The sequence below is a fragment of the Hordeum vulgare genome, chromosome 1H (assembly GCF_904849725.1).
Source record: "Hordeum vulgare subsp. vulgare chromosome 1H, MorexV3_pseudomolecules_assembly, whole genome shotgun sequence".
Taxonomy (NCBI): Eukaryota; Viridiplantae; Streptophyta; class Magnoliopsida; order Poales; family Poaceae; genus Hordeum; species Hordeum vulgare.
Window position 1 is genome coordinate 76,622,958 of NC_058518.1, and position 20,557 is coordinate 76,643,514.

Sequence of the window (20,557 nt, forward strand, 5' to 3'; positions counted from 1 at the left end):
ATACATAAACTCATTCATCACACTTTACACATACATACATCTCTCACACTGTTTTCTTTCTTTTCTTTTAATTTCTTAACTCTTTCATCTACATCTCACAGGAACAACTCCTCCTCCTCCTCTCAACTTACAGGAGAGAAAGAATCACGAGGTGAGGTGGAGGTCGCCGAGGCCGTGGTGCGGGCGTCGGAACAGAACCGGAACGGGGAAGGGAAGGAAGGGGAAGGTGGGAGGAGCCCAAATGGGCTCACCGGCGTTGATGGGAAGGCCCGGTGTAGCCGGAGTTCCCGAGAAGGGGCGGAGGCGCATGGTCGCGGTGGGGAGGCCGATGTGGTGGTGGTGGTGGCCTGCGGGGTCGACCGGCGCGGTGCACAAGGTGGATCCGGCGGCGAGCCGCAGTTGAGGTGGATCCGGTGAGGGGGGCTGCCGGGGTCGGCGGCGCGCGGCGAAGGGGCCCGTCCGATGGAGGGGGCCCCTGGTGGCGGCGGCCGACGGTTGGACGACACTGGGAGAGGACAGGGAGAGTGGGGGGCGGCAGCGCGCGAGAGGGAAGCAGGGGCGGCTCGGCCAGCGGGGCGAGGTGGGGGCGACGGGGAGGGCTCAAGGCGAGGGGAGGGTTGGCGTGGGGCGACCTGGGTAAGGTGAGGCGAGCGGTGTGGGAAGGGTGACGAGGGGATGGCCCTGGCACACATGGGGAGTGGGGATACGGGCGACGGGGCCAGGGAGGGAGGTGACGAGGGGAATTTTCCCCTCGTGGGCGGGGTGGTTGGTGAGCGAGCGAGCGGCGGCGAGGAGTGAAGCGCTGGGAGAGTTAGGGTTTCCCGCCCTAGGGGTCTTATACCCCGAGGTGGGTGGGCCGATGGGGGGGTGGCCGGCTGGGCCATTTGGCCCAGTTGGGCCAGGGCTTTTGCTTTTTTTCCTTTTTTTTATATTTATTTATTTATTTATTTATTTTTATAAATAGTTTCTGTTTTAACTTTATAGGGGTTTCAAATAACTTCAAAAATGCCCGATTCACTTTTATAATTTATTAGGGAATTTTATAACTCCCCCGACATTTTTATTTTAACATTATAAAATTTTTCTTGTTTTAATTTTATTTTAAACTTGAATTTGAATCGGTTTGAAGCTACATGAGATTACCAATAGTAAACCCGGTGACGTGACACCATTTGCATAGGTTTACTGTAGTTAAATTTACCGGGGCGTCACAATATAGCCCTTAGGGCGCCGTTTAGACTTGGGTTTTATTTAGATTACAAGTTCACCATAGGTGCAATTTCGCGTTTTCGTTTGTGTTCCACGACCAGACAAAGGCGTCACATCACCGCACTCTCATCAATAAAGATTTCCTCTTATATTCGCAATATCCAGATTGCAATCCTAGTTTCTTGCTTGTTCTTCGTTTGCCTGTAGGAAAAAAACCCTCATGGTCAGGTTGATCATGCTACAACGTGGTCAATAACCTCTCGGAGTTGGTTTAGCGGTCGCTAAGGCGCGACGTTCTCACACGTTTGTAGTCGGATCATCAAAGTCTACTCCACCAAAAACGATAAGCACCATCTCATCGAAACAGAGGGACAAATTTGCCTCTATCATATGCACGCAAAAGATTACTTTAACTTTATAAAAGATAGAGAGTTATATACCAGAGAGAGCCAACAAACACCCACACACGGCTGAGGCCAAATTTCAAGAACCTACTCACAAAGATCACTCACTCCTCTCCCCCTTGCAAGCGCCCACTGGTTGAGCTAGTCGACCTCCACATCCTTCGCCATCGTGCCTCCCTCCCCGACCTCCACATCAGGCCACGCGCCCGCGAGACTTACCCTCCTCCCCATTGCTTCCTCTCCCCAGCTTAGCCGCGCGCCCATTTCATCCCCTATTGGCCTGCTTGATGCCTTGAGACCACTTTTCCCCAATCCAAAATCCTCGCTGCCGCCATTAATTTCTCCGCGCAAGCTCCAATTTCAGGAGGCCCGGAATGAGGACGGCGTCGGTGTGCACCGCATCTTCTATGCGGGGCACGCACACGTTCAAGATCGCCGGCTATAGCCTTCAGAGGGGCCTCAGCGTCAGCAAGATCATTCCGTCCGTCGCCTTCGACCACGCCTCCGTTTTCCTCGCCCTTGTTAGCGAGGACGCCGAGGTGAGGGCGTTCTTCGAGATTAGGTTGGTCGACCAGACTAACAAGCTGCCTCCTACAGTGGTGCTCTCCGAGAAGACGCCGCTAATATTCCACAACGAACATGGGTTCTATGGGCGACGACTTCTTGCAACCATGAGTGAAAGTTCTCTTATATGAAGCAAAGTGATCTTGAGGACACATGAGAATATCCATCTAGTCATGTTCATCATGTTGAGTTGATTCACGTTCGTTACTTTGATAATTTAATATGTGGGTGGACCGGTGCTTAGGTGTTGTTCTTACTTGAACAAACAACCTACTTATGATTACCCCCTCTCGCAAGCATCTGCAACTACGAAAGAAGAATTAAGATAAATCTAACCATAGCACAAAACATATGGATCCAAATCAGCCCCTTACTAAATAACGCATAAACTAGGGTTTATGCTTCTGTCACTCTCGCAACACATCATCTAGTTGTTACTCCATAATTCCTTCCCTTAGGCCCAAAGCATGGTGAAGTGTCATATAGTCGACATTCATATGACACCACTAAAGGAAGCAACAACATACATATCATCAAAATATCGAACGAATACCAACTTCACATGATTACTCATAACATGACTTCTCCCATGTCCATGAGAACAAAAGTAACTATTCACTAATCATCATCATGTTCAAGATTAGAGGTGTAATGAATATGATAAAGGATCTGAACATATTATCTTCCACCAAATAAACCAACAAGCATCGACTCCAAGATGTAATCAACACTACTAGCAACCCACAGGTACCAATCTATGGTTTTGAGACAAAGGTTGAATACAGGAGATGAACTAGGTTCTGAGATGAGATGGTGCTGGTGAAAATGTTGGTGAATATTGGTCCTCTAGGAGATGAACTAGGTCCTGGAGGGAAGTTTCCTTCATAGAATCGCTCTACTGGAGAGCAAAAGGGCTCCTGCCTAGGTTTCTGCCTCGAGACGGATACACTTCGTCCCGAAAGTATCCCTCTATTTTTTTCTAGGTCAAAACCTTTAATATATCAGAAGAGGGGCAGCGGAGCCTGTGTGTGGGCTCCTTTCATTTAAAGGAACTCTATAGGCTTTTTAGAGGAAGCTCTCTCCTGTCGTCAACCTCCACATCCTTCGCCGCGTGTGTTCCTCCCGACCTCCACATCAGTGGCATGCGCCCGCGAGACTCACCCTCCTCCCCATTTCTTCCTCTCCACAACTTAGACACGCGCTCATTCCATTCCCTATTGGCCATCTTGATGCCTTGAGACCACTTTTCCCCATCCGAAACCCTCGCCGCCGCCGCCTTTAATTTCGTCGCGCAAGCTCCAATTTCAGGAGGCGCAGAATGAGGACGGCATCGGTGTGCACTACATTTGTTGTGCGAGGCACACACACATTCAAGATCACCGGCCCAGCTGTTGTCATAGATGTCTTCGAGAGGGCAAAAGGGTCCCGCAAAATTTAGTATGCTCATCCTTGGTTAGTTGACGCATAACCTCGTAAGATGAAGTTGGCTTCTCCTTTATTAGTTTCCAGTGATCTTTTGGAGAAGGGTAGGCTTTTCAAAAATTATCTATGCATGTGATGGATGCTCATCTTGCTATCTTTTGTATGTGATTAGTCTGATTATGATCGATGACTCATCTTACTTATCAATTTATGACAGCTTACTTGTGTTCTCGAAAATGCTCCGATCATCTGGCTAAATAATTTGGTTACTATTAAAAATTTCCTTTTGTGTGCTCCCTTAATTTCCCGATGCAGTTAGTTATAAGGCATTTCTATAATTATTGAAATGTGTTGGTATGGCCACGTGACATCTACGGCGAGTTGCAAAGAAACGTTAGCGAATAGAGACATCCTTGGTGCTTTTGGTCTTCCATGGAAGTCTGATCTCAACTTTGTACACTTCTTAGACGATGCTCCTCAGCATAGTCAAAAGGTGTAATTTGCTGGTAATTTATCTCACATATATGTGTTATCAACCATTTTCTTCATATTACCGTGGAACAGCTACTTCTGCTTCAGATCTTTTTCTTGTCGTGGAGGAACTGTTAATCTGCTTCAAGGTGCCTTGCCCCCTGCAGCAGCGTCACGATTTGAAATGCTACAGGTGATAGAGACCTGAATGCAGATCTCTCTTGAAGATCCATTGCAAGTCGATCGAATATGTCCTAGCCGATTACTTTCAACTCAACATGGCCTGGTATGCTCAAACCGATCTTCTGTCCGTTGGTCAAATGCTGGAAAACTTCTCTTGTCATCCATCACTCAGTGAGGTACGTATTATGTTTTATACGGTAACCAGTTGCTTTAGAACCAAATGTTATAGGCTAGCGAAATGAAAACCAAATGTTACAGGCTAGTGAAATGAAATGCATGTAATATGTGTATTATGGAACACTGTAATATGTGCAATATGTGTAATTCTGGAACACTGTTACAGGCTAGTCAAAACGAGTTGCTTTAACTCATCACTGTAATATGTGTAATGTTGTATGTGGAACCAGTTTCTTTAACGCAATGTCACCCAGCGATTCCCCGGTGTAGAAGTTGTAAATAAAAACCAGTGACAAAAAAAACAGACTTTGAGCAAAAACACACTCATTCTTTTTTTTTTGAAAAAGGAGGTCAAGACCCCCGGCCTGTGCATCAATCGATGCATACAGTCATCTTTATTACTTATTCAACAAAGGTCTCACAAGAACATACATCAAGCCACGTGAAGCCCCCACTCACACCTACAAAACGCGATAATGTGAAGTGCTCTCACTCCCCATATCTAAAATCGGTGTTGTCGTCGATCCATTCACATAACGTATCAAAACTAACAGCCGGTGCAGCAGACCTAAAGCGTACACCACACACAGAGATTTTAGAAGTTGTCATCATCATTCAACCGCTGACCCATCTTCACGAGAGAAATCCGCATCATCCATGCCAGTCTGGCCATCCGTCGACGCCACCACGGTGTCCAACGGTGCCGCCTCCCTGCGCTCATCCATCCAGACGCGAAGACTCTGTAAGATCTGTCGTGCGTAGCACCTGCCGAACAGGCATGACAAAGCGTAGCACCTGTCGGCCAGGCATGACCTGACATCACCACCGAAGCTCCGTGCAGGATGAAGACGCTCCACCTCCTGTCTCCGCCTTCCAGCGCTGCTCCACAAACAATGCTCCCTAGAGAGAAACGACACCGCAGTGGCGCCATCGTCCGATCTGGAAAACCAGATCCTACGGTTTCCCCTGGAGCAGCACGAGTGGATCGACCATAGTTACAGGACGAAGCCTTCATTAAGGTAACGGCACAGAACACCGCAGTCGTCCACCGTCGGCTCGGTTTTCACCGACAACTATGTCTCCCCGACTCGCAGCCATTACCGAATCCTGCGACGAGCCCGGTCACGGGATCCCAAGATCCGCCGTCACCGGTGCCGCCGCAAAGACCCACCACCTGGCCCATCATCCCCGACGGAGGGGACGCCGCCACCACCATGGTCGGATCGGGGTTAGCCGTCGTCGTCGCCACCGCCAAGACCAGATCCGGGCTGAACGCCGCCGCTGCCATCGCCACCGGCCACGCCCAGCTCCACCTTCATCTTCTAGCCACGTCCAGCCGACCGGCACACCACGCCCAGCCAATCTCCACCCGCGCCGCCACGCGCCGCCGCCGAGAGCTGCTGCGCCGCCATGCCTTGGATCCGCATGACGTCGTCGCCAAAGTCGTCGTCCCGCGCCGCACGACATCTAACGAGGATAAGGGAAATCCCTGCTGCCGCCTATGCCGATCAGATCGGCGGCGCCGGCCAGGCTTTGCCCGACCGCGTCCTTAGGCGGCGGCGAGGAAGGAGGGAGGGAGAGGAGGTTGCTGGAGGTGTAGGCTGGGGAGACCTCCCCGTCGCCCAGGGGAGCGATGTGGGAGGGTCAAATGCGATCAGGTTAGATAGTCGGTTAGATGCTCACTTTATTCATCATCGCCAACCAAGTTACAATCAAGTTGAGTACATCTTGAAAGGAAAGAAAGTAGATATATCGCCTGACTATAAACAAGTAACGCTTACACAGCTAGTCTGTGTAGCTCACCTCCACTGTGCAGCAACAAACAAGTCTAGAAACTGAAACTAGGAGCTGAGCAATTTGAGATTATGAAGAATTGCAAGGGCTTGGTAGTTTGGTTTCAACTTTCAACATCATCTAGTCAGATCACTTTGCTTCTGGCCTCAATTAACCTGCTCTTGATCCAAGATCTGGCAACCACTGCAGCTTGAGGAGAACATTGTTGAACGTTTCTTCATGGAACACACCAGATGGGCAAGGATATCTGAAGTCCATGTCACTGGATGCAGCTTCTTCAAAGGATAGCAGACCAAACAGTGAGCACAATTAGACTTTGGTCATACAGGATGGCATTATGATTCTTCACCACCGCCCCTGTCCCGTCCTCCACCATGAGCAGCAAGCCTTGTCGCTCCCTCTACACCGCCACGGCATGGGAAACCTGTTTGGGGATTCGGTGGAGGAGAGGGCAGTCACTATCCTTTGCCCACTCATCCAAACAGTGACCGGATGGAGATCTTCTATATATTGTCACTTTTTCTTTTAAATCCCCCCCCCCCCCCTTCCTTATGCGTGCTGCAAGAGTGCAGCAGAACAGAGTTTTCGGTATAACTACGAGCAGTGAAGACTGAAGATGTCAAACCAGATGAGCAGTGTTTTCCTTTTGTGAAGAAACTGCCCACCATTTCTCCAGTATCTTCTAACCTACATCTGATGATAAAGGTGGCAAGAGAAATTGTAAGTACTTGTCACCATTCTCCAGGGTAAATTCTTGTTGCAGTATGACACAAAAATAAACGAAATTCACGCACCATATAAGTGTGAAAGGGATTGGCCTGATTGCATATTCACCACAGCAATTCCTGGTTAAGGACTTAAGGTAGGTTTCTTTCACTGCAGTACAGGAAAAATATAAATCAAGTCATTAAGAATGTTACAAGGGATTTGCAAAATAAACTAATATCCAAGTATAATCACTGGTGTGCACCTTGCAGTTCAAGAATAATTCTGCATTAGCACAGAAGTGCTTGGAACAAATGAAACCGCTACTTTCTCATGTGGTTGTTTCAGTGGCAGAAGACTGCTTGAACCAAACAAAGCTTGTGCTAACCTTCATCTTCCAAGGAGATTGATCTACAAAATAAGGTAGTGTTAATCACCAATAAAATTCAGTAATGTGTGTGAATGGAGCTTTGCAATTTGTAACTAGCACATACCTGTATCAACTCCAACTCCAATATAATATGCTGTAGGGTGCACACTTCATCAATCCAACACAAAGGGGAGCTAGACCTTGAGATTTGCTCCTGCATTCCCCCCTCTCTAAATTTGTGACACGACAATCAGGCAACCTATCCTAGTCCATCAATATTCTCTGACAATTATGCAACCACCTTTCATATAGATACCACACAAAACCGACATAATGGATGAAGATTTGTTTTCCCTTTTGCCTCCTTTATTTTGATGGGAGGTACTAGTGACATCTTAATTTCCGAATTTTATCACACTTACCTGGGAGTTATTAGTGTCTCTTGATTTTCAATTTTGTAACACAACTATCACGCAAACTCCGAGGTAGGTGGGATACAAATTAGGAAACCAAGATGTCACTAGTGATACCTTTTCGTGAAATAAACTGAAACAACCACCGTTGATACACCACATGTTCGAATGGTGAATGAATGGAGATTTTCCTCTTCTTTTTTTACTTTTCATTCCCTTCACTTTTTTTTCATTTTTTCTTTTTTTTTCCTTTTTCTTTTTTTCTTTTCACATTTTTTTTTATTTTTCTTCTTCTTTTGTGAGAAGGGAGAGAGTTTCTCCAAAGCTATGATAGTACAACTAGCTCCAAGGCAGATCCCTGCAAAGTAGATTGAGACATAACAGGCAAAATTTCAGATTATGCAGTAATGGTTCTTGAAAGTAAACCAAAAGGATTTGACATGTGGGTACAGGAAAAGGCAAGGAATATAGCATATGTATTAATTTTACAAAGGGTAAATGTGTGTTCTTACATATACATACCGTATTTTGTACATGGAGGAGATACCACCCAAGGCCACGGCGCTCGCACAGTGGGTGAATGCCGAGAGCTCTTCAAGTATTGAAGAGTTTACAAGTTGGCAGAGGCCCTGCATGATACATCAAAACACACATTATTAAGGTTATGTGGTAAGAGAAAAAAAATGACTATCCATCCCCAGTGTGGCATCAGGAAAATGCAAATGAAACTGGTGGAGTTGGAGATGGATACAAACAAGTAAGTATTTGTTAAATTTCAACAGTAAGAACAACTCAAAACACACAAGGAAATTGTGCAAGTTTACAAATTTACCAAGTAAAATTGTAAGTATTCCACACCATTTCGCCAAGGTAGATACAGTGCAACCTGATATTAAAGTGAACAGAATATTATCAGAATACAACACACAACATACCGTGTGAAAGTTAACGGGATTGGCCCGATTGGCTATTCAGCACAGCGGTTCCTGGTTGATGAGTCAACTAGTCTAAGGTGAAGAAGAGTTTGGTTCACTGCAGCTGAGAAAAACCAGAAAGCAACCAAGTCATTAAGGATACCACAAGGGGAAGGATTCCCCTGATAAATCAATATCTAAGTATAATCAGGATTCACGGGTGTGAACCTTACAGATCAAGAATGCATGAAGTGATGTATGTGAGTAGTGGGACCATTATTCATATACTAACCGGTTTAGTAATCTATAGTCTGGAACCTTCTGTTCTTGGGTAGAGAAAGAACTGGATCTACAAGGCTGGGCTAGAAGAATGTACAAACCCAAGAAGACCTCTGAATGTACAAAAGATTAAAATAAGTGGGTTATTCAGATTGCACGACAATAACTGCAGTGAAGTAAACAAAAAGAGAATGACTCTTATGCTTACCGGGTTAATTAGGAAAAGCAATGGAAATTTGTGGGACAAGTACAGAGAAGGAATTGTTTGTTACCTTGGGTTAGTCGTAGTCGTGGTAGTCTTTGATTACTGGAATGGTTCCTTTTAACTTGCGGCACTGCCTTTTAAGCTCCTCGCTGATGCCATTACAAACTTCTAATTTCCGTAGTGAACTTGGCAGGCCGTCCTTGGGCAGAGATTTGATGGCAGGACAGTCTTTGATCTCTAGTTCTTGCAAAGAACTTGGCAGTCCGTCCTTGGGCAGCGATCTGATGGCTGGACACTCCGAAATCCGTAATATCTTGAGGCTGGCAAGCTGGGTTAACCCTGCAGGGAGGCGCTGCAGCTTCTCACTTTCCCAAAAAACGAGTTCCTGGAGAGAATTGAGGAGGTGAAGGGCCTCCTCGTGCTCCTCTGTGAAGCGCTCCACCTCTTTATTCTCCCAAAAGCTTAATTCGGTAAGGGAGGAAGAGAGGAGTTTGCAGATGGGCGCGGTAAGGACTCCCGTCAAGTCATCTGTAGTGAGATGTTCGAATTTGGATGAAGAGGAAGGAATCTGTTGGCCATGCAGCCGTGAGGGCTCAGAACCAGTGAAGAATTTTCGGGTTCCAAAGATGCCTAATTCTGTGAGGCGGCCCCGGGCAACGAGAGGCCATAAACCCTCGCCTCTTAGATCCCCACAATTATACACGGTTAAACTGGTGAGAGAGCTGAGATTTGAGAGGGGAGTCAGCGTCTCCATGCTCTCCACGCGAGACAGACTGAGCCATCGCAGGGAGGTCGGGAAGGGAAAACAAGATGAGGCGGAAGACGGATAGGACGAGAGGAACCTGGGGCAATCAAATATGAACAACGACTGGAGGGAGGAGAGACTCTGGAGCCCTCCTCCTCGTGGGTTACCATTGTCCTTGCCAAGTGAATCGGAGAGCAACCGCAGCTCGCTGCAGTGATAGATGCTCAACTCCTGTAGTTGCCGAGGCAAGAGCAGGAGACCTTCTCCTCCTGCCACTGCTTCTTCTACTTCCTCTGCTCTTGTCTGATGGTGTCCAGCTTGTGCATGCTCAATTTCAATTTCATTACCTGAAGATGACGGTGTCGTCATTTCCGTCTGAAGCTCCACCACGCCAAGCTCTGTTATCTTCTCACAACATGTCAGTACCAACTCAGTGAGCTTCGGGAAATGAGATAACAGTTGTGTCATTTCCTTCCCGTCAGCACCACAGCCCCAGATCTTTATTTGTTCAACTGGAAGCGGGCATTCAGTATTGTAGCTTTCACATTCAAACAGCAGCAACAAGTTGCTCATATCGAATACCGTGAGGGACTTGAGAGATTTTAGCTTTTGGAGGTGGATCAGTGGCAGGGGAGGGCAGTTGTTCACCTCCAGCTCTTTCAGACCAGCTAGATTATGGAAAGCCAACCCATTCCACAGACCATGCTGACCATCTTTTCCCTCAACTTCCAAACTCAATTCCGATTTGTAGTTCTTCGAGTAAACAAGCTTCTCAAATACTGATCCTGCTCGTCTTATCTCAGCAGAGCACGGAGCTTGAGTCCAAGGGATTGGAGGCAATGACGCCAATTTGGGGCAGCCCGTAATATTGAGCTTCATTAGTTTCGGAAACCAAGTCATGTTCTCCTCTTGCTTGGCTTGATCATGAGCAGGATGTGAAAATGGCAACTCCGTGAGTTGGAGGCAACCTATAATAGTTATCTCTTCTAGAAGAGAGAACAAATGACATTTGCCGTTTCCGACCCATTTTGCCATTTTTTGTATATTAATTCATTCTACCCTTTTCAAAGTTTGGAAGCATTGGATTGAGGCATGACTCTGACACTCTTCACTAGGATCATCAACGAACCTGAACTTCCCTAGAGGTGGAAGTGTGTTCCAGGATACATCACATAGAGAAAGAGATCCTAAGTTTTCAACCGAGAGGGACCCTCCCAGCCATGATGGGCAATTAGCACCTCCATGCCCTCTAATGCTTAGGTCTTGAAGATTATTGTGGGGTACAAGGCTTTCAATGACGTTTTGTTCTTGTGCTAGATTTTTGTCACATTGGTTATTATCCCATTGTAATGTTAGCTTATGAAGGTGTTTTTTGTGAATCAATTTTAGCTCTTTCCCCTCATCTTTTCTGTGCACCTTTTCAAGATTATAAATGCCAAGCGATCCTCCCAGCTCTGTCAAATTGCCTAGTTGACTTAGCTCAAAACCCTCGGTCTCTTTTCCAACTTCAAAGCATCTTAATTCCTCCAGGAATTTAAGTTTCCCCACCCTGTATATGCTAGAGTACAGTTCACGACTATCTCCTGGCACATGAAAATGATGCAGTTTTACAAGGTTGCTCGCATCCCTCATTGAACCAAAGCTGCCACCCCATTTTTCTAGATCAATTACCTCTAGATGATAGGATCTTAACAATGCACTAGGTAAGCACATGTATTGATTACGCCCTGACTTGATCCTTACGTAGCGTAGATGGACAAGTTTTGAAAAGTTTGGCAACATATCCTCCAGAGAATATGATGCTCCAGACAGAAAAATAGTGCGAATGGCTCCAGCTTCCCTAAACAGATTCCTAAACATCTTGGCAAAGCTTCCATGGTATTCTCCAAATAACATCAAAGTACGTATGTTTCGAACTCTCAATCTTTCACCAAGTGCACTCAAGTCACTTTTATAGTCTTGAAAATTCGATATATCCCCAACATCAGTATTATCTACAATGATGGACAAGTGGCGTATGGATGCAGGAATTTGTATGGACCTCACGTTAGAACTACATATGGTAAGACATTCATCTGATGAAACCTTCACCGCTAACTCATGCAATAGGTCATGAATAACATAATGTTGACCATCTTCCTTCTCGTTCTTTTTGAAAAACCCATAATTAACCAAGTCGTCTAAATAGTGCAGTCCCACATCTTCGATTCTTTTCTTCTAATCAGAAGAATGCAAAAGACCTAGTCCTATCCAGAAGTGAACCAACCCTTTCTGACCAAATTCATAATCTTCTGGAAACAATGCACAATAAGAAAAACATTGTTGTAGATGAAAAGGGAGATAGTCATAGCTAAGCTTTAGAGCTGGCATGATATTATTAGGCTCAGTTTGTAATTCCCATTCTCTACTACCGGCAATTGTTCTCCAATGGTCTAGTGTCATTTTTTTTCTTAGTAATCTACCTACAGTTTTTGCCGCAAGAGGGAAACCCTTCAAATTGGTCACTATTTTGCTCGCAATATTGGATAATTCAGGATGGTCTTTCCATGGTTGTTGGTCACCAAATACACATGCCTCAAAAAAAGACATAATATCTTTATAACCTAGTTGTTCCACATTTCTAATTGAAGAATTAGTCGTCCTGACCATGCTTGCTACCTCTGGGATTCGAGTTGTGACTATAATCACGTTACCTTTTTCTCCCCCTTTATGTTTTAGTGGAGCTAATAGTTTTTTCCACTCATCCTCGTTGTATGTCCACATATCGTCTAAAACCAGTAAGAGCCTCTTAGATTTTAATCTTTGTTGAATTAGCTCCATGTCACTAGCATTTTGCTTTTCATCATTAATCTTAGGGATCTTTTTCGCAATCTCTTGTGCCAACCTATTTGCATTAAAATCCAGGGAAACGCATACCCAAACTGAGACTTGGAAAGAGCCCTCTAGTTCTCCATATATGTGTTGTGTGAGAGTTGTCTTACCAATACCACCTGGACCAACAAGTGGCACTACGGTCAATTCATCTTTGCAATATTCCCCATGTGTAATAAAATCTACAATTTCCTTTTTCTGGTCATCTCTCCCATAGAACTCAGGCTCCACAATTTCTTGGGTGGTTTTTGGTCTGTTCATAGTAATGTCTTTGCTAGTGGTGCGGTTGGAGCCCAATAGATTTAGAATGGTGGAGACCATAGCACAGAGAGGTTTCAGCTGGTCTACTATTTCCACCATCTTTCTGGACATTTCCACCCTATCAAACTTTAATTTTGGTGTTTGCACGGCTTGGTTTCTCTGCCGTGCCTTGGACGACCAGGCACCACAGAAGAATCGCCGTCCACTTCCTGCCGTATTGGGAGATTCCTCTTCCAACATGACGGTATGAGCGTTGTCATCCTGGACGGACGGGGCAGAGTGACATGAAAAATGTTTACCAACGGCGTAGGCGGTGTGACGAGCATTGAGGACGAGCCCGCCGATGAAGCCGCCCTGCGTACTCACGTCAGCAGCGGCATGGTATGTGTCATCGAGTGCGTCCTGGATGCGGAAGTACTCCAGCTCGTCGAGCACGTCGTCGGTGTTGTACGCCAGCTCCCGCAGCTTGTGCAGAAGCTCCTTGAGTGCGGTGCTGCGGATGTCCTTGCCTTGTGCACTGTCGAGCATCCCTTGCGCATAGAGCAGCTGCATCTTGAGGGCATCGATGTTGCGGCCAAGCTCAGTGCTGGCTGCCCATGACTCCAACAGGCCGTCCTTGACGGGGGCGAGCGCCTTGCCCACCGCCCACAGCGCAGCGTCCACGGCGAAGTCCATCGCAACCCCAGCTGAAACCATTTCCAGATGCAGATGTTAGTTGTTGACTTGTTGCGAGAGTTTGCGAACTAGCTTGAAGAAGTATATACGTACTACTCACGAATGCGAAACCGGCGCGGCTCCCAGCTGCGAAGACGATGACGATCGAGCTGCAACGGAATTCGATGGGAGTTCCTTTTCTGTATATTGTTTTGCCAGAGCTGGTTGCATGGAGAGGGTATATGTAGGCGCGGATAGGGAGGAGGCGTGGGAGGAGAGGTAGGGATCAGCCGTTAGCTGTGGGTGGAGTATTCCTTTCCTTTATTTGATTCTGGTAGCTGCTGGTGGAGTTTTCCTTTATTTGATTCTTATTTCTTTTCTGGAAACAGGCATCGTTGTGATAAAGTAGAAGACACAAGGCATCTCACATTCTCAAGCAACAGCAAGCACAAGCACCAAACGCACACTTGTTTCATAGGCATCGCATCCTCTACTCTCTTTATGTTTTACTATAACACGTTCATGCTATTTAGCCAGTGCTGGAATAATTTCTTCATCTAATGCAAAAATAGTATTCTCCAAGTGAACCTAGATTTTTCTTTCTCGGTCAATTCAAAAAACAAAAAAAAAACTAAATTATGCCCGAGTAATAAAGGGTTTCCAGATGAGAGATAAGTAACTAGTAACAGTTAACTAGTGAGATAGCTAAGAGGGTGAAACCTAAGCTAGAGTGCCAGACATGCTACTATGTGCACATGCCCCTCACACCACTATGACCAAACTTTAAAAAAAAGGAGGATGACCCCGCATCTGGGAGATGCATGCGGCCATTTTATTTATTATTTACAAAGACCTTACAAGGTAATACATCAGTAAGTCTCAAGCTACCATCTTAACAATATTTGTCGCTACTCCTAACCTTTTGATGAAGGAGCGTCGATGGTCCGAGCCGAATACCAAACAGACCTCGCACCAAAACCTAACATCTAAAACCGGAGGCCCCAACCAAGCCTCATACCGGGTCTGAGGCACACACCGGTCCGACGCACTCTCAAAGGTCGTCGCCGCCGTCTTTCACCGATCCATCTTCAGAGCAGGTACTGACGCATCGACCTTGCCAGGTCTGCCGTCGGCGCCACCACAACGCCAGACAATGCCACCATCCCGCGCTCGTTCATCACCATGCGTACAACGCCGAGACCCCGCTGCTCCATGCCGCCAGGAGACACCGTTCTTGACATGCCAGATGCCATGCCGCTCCTCCTTCGTGAACACCACCTGCTCTCACTGTCCCATCGCCACCGAAGACACGGCTAAACCGCCTCCACGAACCACTTGAGCTCTCTGCACCACACGCTCCAACCCACCGCCCAAGACGACCCCACTAAGGTGGAAATGACGTTATTGCGCCGCCGCCACCAAATCCCAAGGATTTGGGGTTTTCACTCGGGCAAGGTGTACCTCGACATCGCCTCCAAGGGGGGGGTCCGGCGACTGCAGCACCGCCAATGTCGTGGCAGCCGGCGCCGACCAAGGGTTTCCCCTAGACAAAGCTCCCAGTCCAACTCCCACCATGCTAATCGCCGGATCCTATGGAGACAAACTCGCCAGAGATCAAACAAGCTGGTGGAATTGGCAGTAACCATCAGGTGACCGTCTTTGGATCTAGCCATGGGGAAGAACAGGGATCCCCACGCCGCGACCACCTCCTCCGTGCCATCGCTACCCACGCAGCCAAGGGCCACAGCCAGCCGCCCGGCGGGCGCCTCCCGTCGTAGGAAGGACGCCGCCCTCACAGTCCAGGCCGCCGCCTCGAAGCCCGACCCTTCGTCACCAATAGGAACGAATTGGGTAGATCCTCACCGCCACCTTCACCAGCGGCTGCGCAGCGAGCCGGCAGCCCCCTCCGGAGGCGACGAAGGAGATGGTAATTTAAGGTTTCCATGTGGACATGTCATATTGCTAGTGGGTATCCATTACTCATGCGGGTCTACGATCAATGGGAAAGATGGTGTCTTCTATCTCTGTTGCGCCTCTACATCCCATGGCGCCTACCCAACATAAATTCTACCACCTCTTGAAATGCCAAAACATCTTATATTTAGAAACATAGGGTGTAGGTGTTTACTAATTGAAGAATTAGTCATGTTTACTAATTGAACAGACATAATGGTGCCTACCTTCAGTTATTGGAATCCGTCAGACAGATCTCGCGTTGAGCCGGATGCGCGCGCCATTTGATCTTTCGACATCGTGCGGGTCGCGGCTAGCTCACACACTCTACCTTATCTCTTCACGCGGGACCCTCTCCTCCTCCACTTGTTTCCTCCTCATGCAGACGCCCTCTTCCCTTTTTGCTTCTCCTTCTCACACCCCACCACACATCCATGGCAACTCCTACTGTCCCCTTGCTGGTACGAAGGGATCCCCCGCTGCCAGCCTGCTACCAATCAATTTCGTGGTGCAAATTGAAAGGACGGAAGGGAGGGGAGGTGGAGAATGGTTGCTACGGGGGAGAGGGACAGCAACACCATGCCACGAGCAGGACAACCACCACCAACCGGCACTGCAAGACACCGCTGCAGATGCTATGACCAGCGTCGCGAGAGGCTGGAACTGGTAGATTGGGATGTTGGCACTGCACCCTGCCGTGCTGCATTTGGTATTTGATGGGAAGCAACATGTGATGGAAAAGCTGCAATAAGCAGACAATCCTGCTACAACCGGCGAATGCAAGATGCTGGAACCGGCTATGTCGTTGTTGCAACAGTGGTGCATAATTGCTGGAACAGGCCGGTGGCAGAGCTCGAACTGTGACCACGGAATGCTACAACGGACAATGGCGGTTGCTATGACTGATGATGAGACAAACCTGCAACCGGCATCGGAAAAAACTGGGACTGGCTACGGCACAACTTCAACCAGCATCGACAAAAGCTGTGACAGCGGCGACCAGGGCCGAGCCCGGTGCTACAACCGGCAATGGCGTTTGCTAAGACCGATGTCGACAAATGCTGCAACCAGACACTGTGCTTCCACGCCCTAGGTCTGCGGTTCAGTGGCCGACTACGACGGTGCTACGATCGCGGTCGGCGGGAGCGGCGACCGGCATGGCAATGCCCCAGTAGTGAAGCTCGGCGACCATGGCCATGGCGGCACCCCTCGCGCGGAGCTCGACGACCATGGCCAAGGCGGTGACCTGGCAGCCATGGCGGCACCCCTTGCACGGAGCTCGATGCCTTATGGCCACAACGACAAGTGATGCTACTACGGAGCCTTGGGAAGGAATCACGACGAGACGCAGGGACGGCGTGCTGCGTGAGCGACGTGTGTTGGAGATTTTCTTTTCCCTAACGAGATGTGTGAGAGGAGGAAGACGAAGACACAACGACTAACCAACGGTTGCTACGGGCTGAATCGGACGGCCGAGTGACGACCGGACGAAATTTGGGCCGGTTGACCGACGCCTAGCAGCCTCCTTCATGTTTACTTTTTATTTTGAAAAAGGAGGTTCAAACCTTCGGCCTCTGCATCAATCGATGCATACGGTCATCTTTATTAATTATTCAACATAGGTCTAACAGAACATACATCAAACCCTCTGAAGCCATCACTCACACCTACGAAACTCGATAATGTGGAGTGATCTCACTCCCCATATCTAAAACCGGTGTCGTCATTGATCCACCCACATAACGTATCGGAACCCACAACCGGTGCAGCAGACCTAAAGCGTACAGCACATGCACATGTTTTAGACGCCGCCATCATCATCAGGCCGCTGACCCATCTTTAGGAGAGAGATTTGTATCATCCTTGCCAGTCCGTCCATCCGTCGACGCCACCACGGCTCGTCAGTCCAGACGCGAAGATTCTGAAAGATCTGTCGTGCGTAGCACCTGCCGACCAGGCATGACACAGCGTAGCACCTGTCGGCCAGGCATGACTTGACATCTCCACTGAAAGCTTCGTGCAAGATGATCGACGCCACCACGGCGCCAAACAGCGCCACCGCCATGCGCTCATTCGTCCAGACACGAAGATTCTGGAAGAACTGTCGTGCGTAGCACCTACCAACCAGGCATGACTCAACGTAGCACCTGTCGGCCAGGCATGACTTAACATCTCCATCGAAAGCTCCGTGCAAGATGATCGACGCCACCACGGCGTCAAACAGCGCCACCGCCCTGCACTCATTCGTCCAGACACGAAGATTCTGAAAGAACTGTCGTGCGTAGCACCTACCAACCAGGCATGACTCAACGTAGCACCTGTCGGCCAGGCATGACTTGACATCTCCATCGAAAGCTCCGTGCAAGATGATCGACGCCACCACGGCGCCAAACAGCGCCACCGCCCTGCGCTCATTCGTCCAGACACGAAGATTCCGGAAGAAGTGCCGTGTGTAACACCTACCAACCAGGCATGACTCGGCGTAACACCTGTCGGCCAGGCATGACTTGACAGTTCCACCAAATCTTCAGGCCAGACGAAGCCGCTCCATCTCCTGCCTTTGTCATCCAGCGTTGCTCCACAAACAATGCTCCCAAAAAAGAAACGGCACCGCAGTATCACCATCTTCCGATCTGGAAAGTCAGATCTTAGAGTTTCCCCCGAAGCAGTGCCCACCACCAGCAACCGTCCAGGACCCACATAGTGCCCACCACCACTCAGCCCTCAAGGCGACACCTTCAGGAAGGTCACGACATCAAGGACGCCGCCGCCGCCCACCAGAGTTAGGGTTTTCACCCGAGAGGCAGTGAGGTAGGAAGTGGAGGAGCAGACGTAGACCGTCGTCTCTAGGAAGAACAACGGCGCCCTTGAGCGTCGGCGGCGTCGCGGCCGGCCAGGGCCGACCAATGGGTTTCCCCTTATCTGAATCTCCTCCATCAGCTTCATCCACAGCCACGCCGACAACGCCAGGAAACCGCAGGAGAGAAGCACACCGCGGGTATCTGGATCAATGAAGATCCAATCTGAACAGTGACGAGTACCACCACCCTGCGCTGGCCGACGGCGTCCGGACGCCGGATCCAGAAGGATCTGACCCGAACTTGACGACGCAAGCGACCACCATGTCTTGCCCCTCCAGCAGCCGCCACACCGCGCCGCAAGAACGAACCCCAGCCCTCGACACGCTCCGCACGCCGCCACTAGGATCCACATGCCGCGCCGCCACACCGTGCGCTAGTCGGGCGCCTCCTCACGAACGGTCGTCCCGCGCCAGCCATGTCGCGTGAAGGGGAGAGGATCCCCGCCGCTGCCCCTGCCGGCCAGGCTTTGCCCGGCGGCGCTGCTGGCGGCAGCGAGGATGAAGGAGGAGCGAGAGAAGACCGACGGCGGCGGCTAGGGTTACCCCCTGGTCGCCCACGGGGGCGACGGGAGGGGGTTCCCCGGGCTTTTCCTGAATGAAACGAGTGTCGCAAGCACTGGCAGGTGGGATGGGAATTGCCGAGTTGGTGAGAAGCGGAGGTGTTTTCGTTTAGCTCACCGACTCCGATTAGATGGATGCCCCACAACTTCTTTACGTAGAGTGCTTTCCCCAGGTTCTTCCTCCTCTAGTCTAATCTAATTAGGGCATGTACAACGTTGTACAGTCAGCCGTCTATAACAGGTGCCAACTAAGATATTTGATTATGTGGAGGAAAGAGAAATAGGAGAGAGGATTAGTCCGTCGGTAGAATTATAGACAGTCGATAGCCCTGAAATCTCGTCCGCTATCGACGGTCTTTTCCCGTTGTACCGAGGATGTCTGCACTCTCGTATTTACCCCTTCACGAACGATCAAATATTTCATTGATGTGAAGCTCCAATCACTCTCGCCGGTGGTGACAGTCCTTCAGGCTTTAAGAATGAGGAGGGAAGATGGTGTGAGCAGCGGCCGGCGGCAGGCTGTGGCGATTCGCAGGCGCCGCCACCAGTGCTTAGCTGACATTCGCAAATCCGCCGCAGGCCCGCATCTCGTCAGGCATACATGTCACTAGCGCCCAGATCTCCTTCGTGTTCACCATGGCCGCAGTGCAGACGTTCTGGCTGCCGTCCTTTAAAGCAAAGTCCGGCTCCGTGTATGTTCAAATGACTTCACAGTCCACCCATGACATGCCCGATGGTTTTGGCAGATTGGAATCATTCTTTGAGGGATTTGATTGCATGCATACTGGACAAGAATTACTCTATAGTTTTTCTTGCCCCGTAATCACGCCCCTGCTAATTGTATAGACATCTAAACAGACGCCGCGTTGAAGCAGTTGTCTTTAGCCCAGTCTAGACATGATATGGCAGAGCACTACAGACAACTACTGTCTAGACTATTGTAAGTAACCCCTCGTTGCATGTCGGATTACAGTGCTCACCTTCATGTTTACTTGCGGGCCATGCCTTTTTCTTTTAACTCCACGCTGTTTTAACGACCACCCAACGTTCAGTTCTGGCAGTGAAGTTGGGCAACCACGGGATGGTTGTCCTAGCCAGTACTTGGATTAAAGAACCTCAGACGCCATTGCAATTTGCAATAATGAACAGAGGAACAGAGAGATCCTTACCTGCAAGGCTATGAGGCCAGCTGTGCACCCGACCCGCAGGAGCATTCCGTCGAACACCTCCCAGGCACGCGCAGCACCAGCCGCGCACATCATGCATTGGACAAGACAAACAGCACCGCGGGGGGGGGGGGGGGGGGGGGGACTGGTAGAGCGGCTAGCCGACGCACTGGAAAGCAAGGCGGAGCCGGTGGCGAGCAGGCAGGTTTGGGCTGAGCGGGACTGCGGGAGGCCAGCGGTGGGGTGGGGGAGGGTGATGACGCTACGGTGGAGAGGACACACACGAGGCTGGGGAAAATATTTTTTCCAGTCTAGCGTCTCTACTCTTAAGGCCTCGTTTGGTTAAGGGGGATTGAGAGGATTTGAGAGGGAGGGAT

At 49.1% G+C, this 20,557-nt stretch overlaps 2 long non-coding RNA genes and 1 pseudogene across 4 annotated transcripts; all 3 read right to left on the reverse strand.

The window, feature by feature from the left end:
* Positions 1-7,024: 7,024 nt before the first annotated feature.
* LOC123425005 lies at positions 7,025-7,952 on the reverse strand. 2 transcript variants are annotated; one of them, XR_006621775.1, is made up of 3 exons: positions 7,424-7,952; positions 7,195-7,340; positions 7,025-7,100 (listed from the first exon to the last, which is right to left on the reverse strand). It is a non-coding gene; the product is annotated as an uncharacterized LOC123425005 (long non-coding RNA). The 2 variants fall into 2 exon arrangements; XR_006621774.1 differs by having other exon boundaries at positions 7,025-7,340.
* Positions 7,953-7,995: 43 nt separating this feature from the next.
* LOC123424997 lies at positions 7,996-8,480 on the reverse strand. The gene is made up of 2 exons (XR_006621772.1): positions 8,235-8,480; positions 7,996-8,070 (listed from the first exon to the last, which is right to left on the reverse strand). It is a non-coding gene; the product is annotated as an uncharacterized LOC123424997 (long non-coding RNA).
* Positions 8,481-9,183: 703 nt separating this feature from the next.
* Positions 9,184-14,259, reverse strand: LOC123396823 (annotated as a pseudogene). The gene is made up of 2 exons (XR_006609929.1): positions 13,763-14,259; positions 9,184-13,673 (listed from the first exon to the last, which is right to left on the reverse strand). The product of XR_006609929.1 is annotated as a putative disease resistance protein RGA1 (transcript).
* Between the last annotated feature and the right edge of the window lie 6,298 nt (positions 14,260-20,557).